Here is a 13,510-nt window from a genome sequence, read left to right as displayed (position 1 = left end):
ATACAGTGTTGCTGGTTTTTACGGGTGTGGGCAAGGCAAAGCATAAGCATGGTGGGAGAACGCATTGAGAGGGGCGGTGCTTTATGTTAAGGTTCGTATTCACTATCCGAAAAAACAAAGGAATGAAATTCGGTATATACGGACAGCAAACCGAATGCATGCGGCCGTTCGCCATTGGGTTCGTTCCATCATCCGTTTCCAGTCGGTATATCAGAGACGTTCGCAAACGAATGAAAATTATAGAACCGCGCGAACAAGACTGGACGTTCGCTCGTTGGATAGTAGCATTCGTTCGTTCGGATAGTGAATACGCACCTTTATGTAGATGAAAAGGTGGGGAAAGGAAATAGATCACCTGAGATCCAAACTATTTTTGCATCATTCTTTTCGCCTAGCTGTTTCGGTGTGTACGTTAAGTGTTTCAAAAATGGCTATTTATACGACCGAAGAGAAGGTGCATATCGTTAAATGGTTTTACATTTCCTCAAGTGTGGAAGAGGTCATTGGGCGTTATGTGTTCACCTTTCAAGATCGCCCTGTGCCTTATGCCACAACTGTACGCAACATTGTTCATAAATTTGAGCAAACAGGCTGCATTGCGGCGTGCAGAAATTGTGACAATAAGGAAGGCGCAGAGAAGGTAATTCCCGACAAGGAAATTAATATTTGTGCCGCGGTCGAAACAAGCGAACCTTGTTCAAGCCGAAATATAGCCGAACAAGTTGGTTGCAATGCTCGAACGGTGCGCAGGGTTTTAAAAAAGCATGGATATAAGTCCTACAAAATCAGTACCACGCAAGAAATTTTTCCCGCAGATTGTAACAGACGTCTGGAGTTTTGCGAGGCTGAAAGAGAAAGAGCCGATCGGAATAATTTATTTTTGGAAAATATATTATTCTCAGATGAAAGCTCGTTTCCCTTACATGGCTACCACAATCCTTCGATAGTACGTTATTGGTCTCGAGAAAATAAGCACCTTAGTATGGCACTGCGGACACAATATCCACAAAAACTAAATGTTTGGGCTGGCATGCTGCAAAATCATATCATTGGGCCTTTTTTTATTGATGGTATGTTAACAGCTGCCAAATATTTGGATATGCTACAAAACCAAATTGTACCAGCAGTTCGAAATTTGCCAATCAATTTTGAGGAAGTGTGGTTTCAGCAGGATGGCTGTCCTGCGCATAACGCGCGGAACGTAAATCTGTTCCTTCAAACCACATTTCCCAATCGGCTAATTTCCACACAAGGCACAATTAATTGGCCACCACGTTCTCCTGATTTGTCGCCCAATGACTTCTTTCTGTGGGGATATGTAAAAAACTCCATTTATGGCCATAACCATGAACGACCCATGAATATTGACGAGCTGCGATTAAAAATCGTTCAGTCGTTAGAAAATATCCCCGCTGTTATGTTAGCTAAAGTTAGGTCAGAGTTTTATAACCGTCTTGGCTATTGCGAAGCACAACAGGGAGGTATTTTTGAACCTTTGATTTAATTTTTTATAATTATTTTGCTAATTGTCCTTTTTTAAAGTTGATTTTTAGTCATTTTTTTAATGCTTGTTTTAACTTATGCTGAAACAGCAACAAAAACATGAGCAGTATAGATACAACCGGACGTTTAATTATTTTTATTGTTAAAAGATTAAACGTCTCGAGATGTATGGATAACCTTCAAAATCGTAAATATATTGTAGAATGATGTACACCCAACCCCTTTCAAAATCCGACTGATTTGATAAATGTGTCAAAGTATGTCTACCGTTCTAGGACTTTGATACTGTCAGTGTTGCCAGATGAAGTTTTGAAAATTTCCTGAAGCCTGGTTGGCACGGTCAATCTACCAACAAAAAATATTCTTTTAAAATATTTATCTGATGATACTTTTTAGAAATGCCAAGTTTGAAAAAAACAAATTAAATACACACACTAAATTGTGTCCAAAAATATGCTTTCTAAAAATGTATTACCTGGACAGAAACCTTAATGTTAGGGAATATTTCCTAGACCTGGCATCTACGGCCATATTCTTTCCCACCACTTGATTTGTCTTAGCTGATTGGTCTCACCCGCCTCTCGAAATGTGGAAGCCATGCATATCTCTTTTCGCACGTGTCGCCACGAAACCCAACGAAACTCTTGAGTCATAGGCGTACTAATATTTTATTTTCATTTAGATTTAGTATTACAGCCAATTTTAGTTTAAAAGTTTTGCTTATGAATTCTGTAAAATTTAATTTATTAGAATTTTAATAATAATCTTTTTATGACAGCTGACAATGTTTAAGATGCGAACAGTGGAACAACGCTTTCACCACGCTGCTTCTTAAGCCCCATACATACTCAATATAAAAAAAACTCATCGACATGATCAAAAAGTTTTATGAGCAAGCGGGTTTTGTATCATAAATAAAAACAGATAAACAATTTTTATGTAAAACGACCTTTAAAATTAACATTATAAACATTATATAACTGTTAAGTGGCATCGTATTTATGATTCTAATTGTGCTACACTTTAAGGGGTGTGAAATAAATTACTTATTTATAATAATACTGAATTTATGCGGGGTGGTATAACTAGTGTTATAACGGTTGTAGCTATAGTATTACGGACAACCAACGGTCCAGCTACGTCGAAACACCGGTTCCCATTAGAACACCGAAGTTAAGCGACGTAAGGCGATACTAGTGGATAGACGGGTGACCAGTTCGAAACTCTGTATCGTGCTGTTGTCCAATAAAGGCAAAAGTGTAAAATATATTGACACACACTGCCCATTCACGCCGGTTCGAGGCCGGATGAAATCGGATATCTCGTGAGTAAGAGTCGATTTAGACACATTAGTCATTGATCGAGGACCGCTGTTCGGATTCCGCGTAAACAAAGTAGGCCCCGTCCAAATTAGCCCTGGCAGCTAAAAGGAGACGTTAACTTCAAATCTTTTATTTTACTTTATAGTATTACATTATAACATTATCATGTCATAATATTATGAAATAATATTTCCTACTACCAATTTTTTTAATATTGGTACAGCAAACTTATCAGTATAAAGTTATACTTATCTTTATCCTTTTTATTGCTATTTATAATTCTGAATACGAGGATAAGAAATTTTAGTTTTCAGTACGCCTATGACCGAAAGCGAACGTCTACCTCCCGCTTCATCAGCGGCCATAATTGGATGGAATCAGGGATGAGTAAATATAAAGGACCCTAAATTAATAAATTTTGCTCGTCTGCTGCAACACGTAAGAAATATTTATTGATGGATCAGTATGACAGAGAAGTAATAAAAGGCCGTCTTTATGAATAACAAAATGGTATTTGAACATCATATTATAATCATATTGAATTGACAATAGATTAATTTATCAGCTATCCGCAGAAAATTGACAATAATAATAAAAACATGACACATGGCAATTAATATAATTCCAAATTAAAAATCGATAAGAGTTCTCATTCATAATAGTAATATAGATATATTTCAAAGAACTTTACTTAAAATTAACTTTTTTAATTTTGTACTAGTTTATAGCACTTGGTGGTATAACTTAACAAAATAATATCAATCATTAAATAAAGCATAAACGAACCAATAAATAAACAAAAGGTTAATTTATTTAGTAAAACGTACAACGTACGGCTTTGTATGCGATTGTCGTGTGTATGAAGAATAAAGTCAACGTTTGTTCAGTACAATACGATATACTGAAAGAGAAAAGACTATAAAATACGGGAGAAAAATGAGAAGTTTATTACCTATCCACTTAATCGGATCGGTCGACAATAGAATTTGTGATATTTACAACATTATGTAATTAATTGATTATCGGTCCTATTATGTAACTGAGGATGTACGTAACTACGTAGTAGAGCATATTTTTGGTTAGTTTATTTAATGAAGCGTACACACGGCTTTGGTTGCTGATTCTCGTGTGTCAACGTGTTCAGTACAATACGATATATTGAGAGAGATGCTGATGCTCTATTACGTGAACACGTACATCCCTAGTTGCATAATAAGACAGATAATCTATTAATTCCAAAACGTACTAAAAGCGCAAATTCTGTTGTCGAACAATGTAATCAGTATGATTACAGATTAAATAATTATGGAGGTGCATATGAAACATTAAACGATTCATCATTGTGTTAAGTTATACCACGTAATTTAACAAAAAGATCAATCATTTAATGTCTCACTTCACACTGGCTAACTCCATTATTATTTAATACTGATTAGAATGGTCGACAATAGAATTTGCACCATTTACTACGTAATACAGCATATTTTTTGGTTAGTTTATTTAATGATATAACCGATAATGTACACACGGCTTTGGGTGCCGATTGTATAAATGAACAAAGAGAAAAGAGCAAGAATTTTCCCAAGCGTATGAAGTTGAGCTCCGGATTAAGTGGATAGGTAATAATTTTCTCTCCCCGACTTACAAGATTGCCATAGCGATTCACTTCTAGACATGTAGGTAAATGATGACTAAAATAAACGGCCCAAGATTTTCTCTTGCCGACCAGTATATTATCGTAGTCTTAAAGAAATTAGAATAAAATAAACTATGTTAAATTTATGATTATGATTAAGTGGATAGGTAATAATTTTCTCTCCCCGACTTACAAGATTGCCATAGCGATTCACTTCTAGACATGTAGTAATGATGACTAAAATAAACGACCCAAGATTTTCTCTTGCCGACCAGTATATTATCGTAGTCTTAAAGAAATTAGAATAAAATAAACGTATTATAAAAAAATGTTAAAAATGTTCATGTATACTACTGAAATGAAGATAATATATCTAAGCTAAATGTAATCTATTACAGTTGTAGTAAAATGAGTAACTAATTGTCGAAAATCCAGATCCAACCCTAGATGCCACATTTTTTTGAAACGTCTACTTCTGCGGTTTGAAATTTTGATGCAAAATCTGGCAATACCGCTCAGAAGAAATGTGCCCACCCATACCCACCCAACTTTTTTCTCTTTTTAATAAATTTGATTTGCCATTAAGCTGCCTACATCACTGTCTTACACGTTAAAATCCTATACACAGAGTTGACCTGTCCCGATGTGTATACCTTTTTTTTAGAAACAAAGTAAGTGGCGCTCTTTTTACTGTCTTTGACCATATCTATACAAATAATTGTAGTAATAAGAGATCGTAGGCGGTTACTTTTCACTATTTTACTCATAATCTCAATAGAATACACAACTCGATTCATAATAGTTTTAACTTTTTCTAAACTTAAGGCGCTTCTTCCACTTCTAACCTTTTCGCGCCTCCAGCCCTCTAACCTGTCTCTCACGTCACTTCCTGTCATACGAACTGTCAACGTCACACTTTTACCGCGCAGAAATTCAAATTCAAATTAAATCTCTACAACTCGGTCTAACCTGACAAAAGATCGTCTCGATCGTAAAGTTTGTTAAATGTTCTCTTCCTTTTTGACAACGCTTACCTACACCGAGTTGCCTTGGTTCGGTACTAGGGCGCCACCCTCAAAGTTTAAAGTGTTTGAGAGACCACTAGTGCCAGTACGGTAGCTTTTATACAGTGGAGATACCAGGGAGTGATGAGATGAAAAGAAAATAAAACGCACAATAACATAACACTAAGCTTTTATTTAACAAATTAATTATGTACAAAGAGTAATAGTAGGGAGAATAGGCCGGTTCTGGCGCACAAGATACAGATACACCCGATTCTGGCGCACAAGATACAGATACACCCCTCATTCTCTGGTTGCAAAATCCCCCCACCCACGATCCTAACCCGAAAGATACAATATCCTCCCACTAAAAATTAATTTTTCTCAAACTAGTTAAATATTACTTATCATACCAATAATGTTCAATTTGCATAAAAAATAATTTATAAGTAAATACGGTTAAAAAAAGGATTAGTTTTATCTAAATCATAATATTTGTTTATTTAAAAAAATACAAGAGGATTATAATGGAAAACATAAAATACAAAAGATCATAAACTTACAGAAAATACATATGAAATATATATAAGAAGTTAGTTTACAATTAATTACAATTAAAACAAAACATAAGATTAGGTATCTGTTTATTAAAAAAAAATACAAGACGATTATATGGGAATAAGATTTCTTTATTTAAAAAGAGGATTATATTGGAAAACCTAAAATACAAAAGATCAAACACTTACAGAAACTACATATGAAATATTTAATGTTGTTAAATAATTTTTGACATAAGAAGTTAGTTTATAATTAATTACAATTAAAATAAACATAGGATTAGGTATTTGTTTATTAAAAAATACAAGACGATTATTGGGAAAACCTAAAATACAAAAGATCAAAAACTTACAGAATCTACACATGAAATATATATAAGAAGTTAGTTTATAAGTAATTACGGTTAAAAAAGAATTATTTTTAGTCATATTTAATTTCAATTAAAACAAAACATAGTATTAAATATTTGTTTATTAAAAAAAAAATACAAGACGATTATATGGGAATAAGATATGTTTATTTAAAAAGAGGATTATATTGGGAAACCTAAAATACAAAAGATCATAAACTTACAGAAAATACATATGAAATATATATAAGAAGTTAGTTTATAATTAATTACAATTAAAACAAAACGTAGGATTAGGTATTTGTTTATTAAAAAATACAAGGGGGTTATATGAGACAACCTAAAATACAAATTTTAAAGCGTAAAGTTATGGAAAATATTAATATGATTAAACAAAATTATAATAGCAAAATATATTTTGATGAACACTTTTACATTCTAATACATACATTTTTTAGATTTCTAATATTTCAAATAATTTATCTTGTTGGGATAATAGATTATAATTATTAAGTGTAATAGTTTCACGTCGTTTTAAAATAGCTAAACAGTGTTTGCATTTAGTAATTAATTCCAAATATGTATTAAGTTTTTTAGTTATTAATTCCGTTTTTTGTTTTATTTCAGCAATTTCAAGGTCACGTTTTATAAAAAGTTGTTTCGCATTATGTTTATTATTTTCTAATATAACACTTTGTGACAAATCTTGAGAATACAATCCGTAAATCCGGTTGAATTTCTTGCACATCACTTTCAGTAGGCATTTCTAACATATCCAAATCTTGAGAATGTCGTAAATCCGGTCGAATTTCTTGCACACTTTCCGTACACATTTCTAACATATCAAAATCTTGACATTGTCGTAAATCCGATTAAATTTCGCGCACAACACTTTCCGTACACATTTCTAACATATCCAAATCTTGAGAATGTCGTAAATCCGGTTGAGTTTCTTGCACAGCACTGTCCGTACACATTTCTAACATATCCAAATCTTGACATTGTCGTAAATCCGATTAAATTTCGCGCACAACACTTTCCGTACACATTTCTAACATATCCAAATCTTGAGAATGTCGTAAATCCGGTTGAATTTCGCGCACAACACTTTCCGTACACATTTCTAACATATATGATGCTAAAGACATTATATATAATAAAAATATATTAAATTTATAGTTCATGTCTGGCAATTTTGCTATTTTAAAGATAAACGTGGTAATATAGATTTTTTTTTCTCGCATTCCTTCCGTAGCTTCAGATCCGCTGGTCAAACAGTATTTCGGTGTTCGGAGCGATACATCGCATAGTTTCGATATTTTACCGACTGTTAAAATTAGATTCAAAAATGCGCTTGGGAATTTTCATATTATTAGGGCTATCTTGGATTCGGGAAGTGAAACTTGTTATATTTCTAAACAATGGGTAAAGAAATTAGGTTTAAAAACACGTACGCGTATTGTTGACATATTTGGACTCAGTAATATGCACAGTCGGACATCTAACGGCGAAATTCAGGGTTTAATAGCGCCACTTCATACTTCTTCGCCACTACTACACGTTCACGCGTTGGGGTTAGATCAAGTATGCGCTTCAAATTTACCGACTTCTAGCTTTGATCTTTCAGATTGAACTCATATTACAAATATTACTTTAGCAGATCCGTTATTTAATGTTAGTCAACCAGTTGACATGATATTGAACGCCTCAATATTTAATAAAATATTATTAGACGGAAAACTTTCCGCTCCGCATTCAAATTTACCTAACGCAATCAATACCTCATTTGGTTACATAATAATGGGAGATATTTCTGTAATGTCACAAAAATGTTTACCAACGCTGTCATTTTTCGCCCAAAGTAACACTAATTCAATAGAAAATATTATACAAAATTTTTGGAAGGTTGAGGAAATTAATAATAAATCATTTTCTTCTCCAGAAGATTTAAAATGCGAATCCTTTTATGAAAAAACTACTTATTGATTAGACTCAGGTCAGTATGTAGTATCTCTTCCTTTTAAAACAGAAATCGAACCGATATTTGAAAATACAAAATTATCAGCTCTACGCAGATTTCTTTCATTAGAAAACCGTTTAAAATCTAACCCAACCTTATATAATGATTATCGAAAAATAATTCAAGATTACATAGACAGCGATCACTTAGCGTTAGCAACTTCTTGTGATCAAAATGAACATTTTATACCGCATCACTGTGTATTTAATCCTAATTCAATTACTAGTCCTGTTAGAATAGTATTTGACGCATCTTGTAAAGATTCAAATAATTTATCGCTTAATAATTGTCTAATGACTGGTCCAAAATTGCAAAAAGATATAGCTTCGATAATATTAAATTTTCGAATTTTTTCTATCGCTATCACAGCTGACATTAAGGCTATGTATCGCCAAATACGAATTGATCCAAAATATTATAAATTTCAAAAAATATTGTGGCGATTTTCTGATGAGGAACCAATTAGAGAAAATAATTTAAAAACGGTTACTTTTGGTGTCAGAACAATAATTCAGCTAATGACGAAAAACATAATTTTAAATCTGCCGCGAATATTCTTCTGTCAAATAACATTTTTGTTGATGATATTTGTACCGGTTGTAATTCAATTGACGATGCTGTCATGCTGCAACGCGATGTCACCAATTTATTAAAAAAGGGAGGTTTCGAATTGAGAAAATGGGCTAGTAATAACCATGAATTTTTAAAACATATCGATTCAGATCTTTTACATACTAAGTGTGTATCTTTTGATTCGGAACCGATTCCTACATTAAAACTTTTAGGATTACAGTGGAATACAAACGAAGATAATTTTTCTTATGTTGTCACTCCGTCAGAGAGACCTTGTACAAAAAGAAATATTTTGTCAGACATCGCTCATGTATATGATCCGCTGGGTTCCGCCTTTTTTTAAACTCCGGTAACGCCTTTTTCAAAATTATTAATACAAAAGTTATGGTCTTTAAACTTAGATTGGGATGACGTTCCACCACGATGGAACGATTATAATTCTCAGTTATCAGAATTATTCGCCCTACGCATACCTCGCTATATTTTTTCGGAAACGTATGAATATGTTGATTTATGTGGATTTTGTGATGGATCCCAACATGCGTATGCAGCGTGTGTCTATCCCCGAATTGTATCGCAAAATAGAATAAGTACAATGCTACTCGCTACTAAATCAAAGGTAGCGCCGCTCAAAACGCAATCAATTCCTCGCTTAGAACTTTATGGAGCTTTATTGCTCACACGATTAATAAATTTTGTGATAAAATCACTCGCTACTACGCTTACTTTTAAAAATATTTTTACTTTTACTGATTCGCTTATTGTATTACACTGGCTTCACGCATCTCCTCATCGCTTTAAACCTTTTATCGCCAATCGCATCGCTCTTATTCAAGAAGTATTACCTAATTCTATTGGTTGCACGTCGCTACGGAAAATAACGCCGCTGATCCTGCGTCCAGAGGTCTTCTTCCTTTAAATTTTGTAAAATGCTCTTCTTGGTGGACAGGACCAGATTTTACCAAACTACCGACAAACACATTCTATGATAATTTTTGTAAATTTTCTCCTGATTTTCCCATAAATGAATCGGATAAGGAAGAAAGAAAAATTGCTTTACTAACGGTTAATCAATTTGAAATTTTTGAACAACTTTTAGAAAAATATTCATTACTTTCTAAAATACAAAGAATTTTAGGATATGCTCAACGATTTATTTTTAATTTGAGGAACCCAAATTCAAGAAATACTTCTTATTTTTCTGCTCGTGATTTAAACAACGCGTTACTAGTACTTCTTAAACATGTGCAATATAAATATTTTAGGTCGGAGATAGAAAATTTTCTCAGTAAAAAGTTAATGTCTAAACCCTTTCGCAAATTAGCCGCATTTGTTGATGATTTGGGATTCTTTCGAGTTGGAGGTAGATTAAAAAATTCGTTATTAAACTATGAAAAGAAATATCCTTTAATTCTTCCAAGTAATTGCCGCTTAACATATCTCTTGATTGAATCTACACATAAATGTAATCTACATCCAAGAGTGCAAACTACTCAGTTTTTACTTTCGCAAAATTATTGGATTCTATTCGCACGGCGAGCTGCCAAACGCGTTCTTTCTAAATGTCTTACATGCTTTTGAGTTTACCCGCCTACATTGCAACCCTTAATGGGCAATTTGCCTGCCAGTCGAATATCAAAGATTAAACCATTTTCTGTGGTCGGGATCGATTCTGGAGGTCCATTTTTTATAACTGCTACACGTATTTGCGGTGTAAAAGTGGTTAAGGCCTACATTTGTATTTTTGTTTGTTTTGCCACGAAGGCTATTCATATAGAACTAGCTTCTGATTTAAGCGCCAATTGTTTTTTATGTGCCTTACGCCGTTTTATTGCCCGACGAGGTAGATGCTCAAAAATTGTCTCTGATAATGCCACTAATTTTTCCGGTGCAAATAAGTACCTTCTTAATATATTTAAAACTGCCGCAGCTGAGGATAAATTTTAATGGCGTTTCAATCCTCCGTCAGCTTCACATTTCGGGGGCCTTGTACGAGGTTGGAATTAAATCCGTAAAATCACATTTGGCTTACATATGAAGAATTTAATACAATTCTTGTACAAATCGAAGCTTTACTTAATTCTCGTCCGTTAAGTCCCCAAAGTTCCGATCCAAATGATTTTCTAGTACTTACCCCGGGACATTTTTTAACTCTTGAACCCCTTACGTGTTTGCCAGATCTAGATATGTCAAATTTAAAGATTAATAATTTAGATAGATATCAACTGTTACTCTGCTTGCATCAAGACTTCTGGACAAGACGGCATTCTGAATATTTAAACACCCTCCAACAGAGAGCTAAATGGCTTACACCAGGCCAGCCTTTAAATGAAGGTGATTTAGTATTAATTAAATCAGAAAATATTCCACCAATGACCTTGAAAATTGCTCATGTTACAAAACTATTTCCAGGTACTGATAACATTGTAAGAGTCGCAGGAGTGCGCACAGATACTGGCACTTATATGCGACCTTTAGTAAAGTTGTGTCGGTTACCAACTTTATAATTTTGATTTTTTTTTCTTCTCTTCATTATTTTTTTTTTCTTTCAAAGAAAATTATATCTTTTTTTTATTTTGCTAAATTCGTATTTAACAAAACAGGGGGGCTGAATGTTTAGTATTAAAATAAGGTATTTTTATTTTTATATTTAATACATTTTTTGTAGTGTAATTTTTTGTTCGCCCGCTTCACGCGGAATCAGTAGTACGACGAGAGTGTGCGAACACAGTGCAAGCAGGTTTGCCACTTACTGGTAGTCAGCGCCAATCTGGGCACCTATTCGTAACATCGTTCGCAACTTTGCGTATACGCATCACGTGTATTGTTATAAACAGGGTATCACAGAAATAAGTGCAAGTATTTTAAAGGGTGGTAGATCTCGATAAAAGAAACATATTTTCTCTTTATCGTTTTTCAAATAAGTCCAAAATAATGGAGTTATTTTACTTTGAAAATTTCCAAAAAAAAATATTTTTGCTAAAATTTTGAGAACCTTCTTCTTCATGTGCCTTCTCCTCATCGGAGGTTGGCGACCATCAATTGGAATTCCTCCCTGTCTTGAGCCAAACGGATAATTGCACTTGCCTCTCCTATATTAAACCATGGCACTGGCGCAAATTCCGCATGCAGGAAAACCGTTTACGCCCGATGCCTCGTCGTCCTTCAATCTTTCCCTCAACGATCAGCTGTAGGAAACTATATTTGTTATTTCGAAAAATATGACCAAAATATGCTGCTTTTCGTCGTTTTATTGTAGTCAATAGTTCTTGGTCCTTACATATTCTTTCCAATACTTCGAGATTTGTTTGAGAACCACTGGATCTTTTCTGGATTTTCTTTCTTATAAATTTAATCTACTACCTATGTTGCCATATTATCAAGAAATTATTTTTTTAAATAAAAACTAAAAAAAATTGCAAAAAAATTCCAAAAATATTTTCAAAAAATTCCGAATTTTCAAAAAAAAATATTTAGAAAAAAACCTCATAGGCGTGTTTCTGGGGTTGAACTATACTACCAGTTAAGTTAAAATACTTGCACGTATTTCTGGGACACCCTGTATATGGTTACATAGTAGCGCCGCGCCGCGCCGCCTCGCGCTTATAACCTTGAAAAATTAAAGCGTGTTATCAAATCGGCTAGTTCACAGTGAAAGCAGGTAGGAGCCGTCAACCAGCGTTCATCGGCGTTCTCGCTTTTACCGGAACGAAAATTTATTTATTTCTGCTTTTGCAGGCGCCGACGGCGCACAGAGGGTATTAAGAACTAAAAGTTGGCCAAAATTATGTTTTATGATTTTTTTGCTTTTTTGCTAGTAATATTAATTATTAGAGGAGAGGGTGCTAATATGGAACCTCATTTTGTTTTTCCTACACAATATTTTTTCCTCTATTCTGAAACCCTTTCCACCGATCAAATAGGGCCATTCTGTGCAAAACCAAGCAATTGGATGAGGATGCTAGAACAAGAAAGTAATTTGTATATTATAGACGATATTTGAGCGAGGATGGGTGTTATAGGGTAAAGACTATTTCCTTTAAGAATCTATTTAAATCAATGTTTTTTTTGGCAGTGGCAAATATTGGCAAGATTTTTGTACATATTCCAAAGCTGGAGACTTTAAGCATTGAACGGATACTAATTTCCATGCGGAATATTGCCGAATAGTCTTAACCTTATAAAAATGCCACTGATTTTTTAAATATAAAACATTATAAAAAAATAGAATAGAAGGAAACGTTTCAAAATAAAAATATGGCATAAAACAGAACAGAGCCAACAAACAAAGCTGGCTCTGTATCCATCATGACAGTTATTATGAACAATTTGCAAAAAAAGCACTACAAACAATTCCACTATTTTTATAATCTTAGAAATATTCAGAATACACTCAAGATAATTCATACTTTTAACTGAAATATATTATTTATTTGACAGTCAACTTACGACTTAAAAAAGCTAATAACTAATAAACGTGCTTACATTTAGTATTTATAGATTTGTATTCAGTTAAGATAAAAAATGAAAATAAAAAAATATCAC

This window comes from Sitophilus oryzae, unplaced genomic scaffold, assembly GCF_002938485.1.
Source record: "Sitophilus oryzae breed Bouriz unplaced genomic scaffold, Soryzae_2.0 scaffold_577_pilon_pilon, whole genome shotgun sequence".
Classification (NCBI taxonomy): domain Eukaryota; kingdom Metazoa; phylum Arthropoda; class Insecta; order Coleoptera; family Curculionidae; genus Sitophilus; species Sitophilus oryzae.
Note: the sequence above shows the minus strand (reverse complement) of the source record.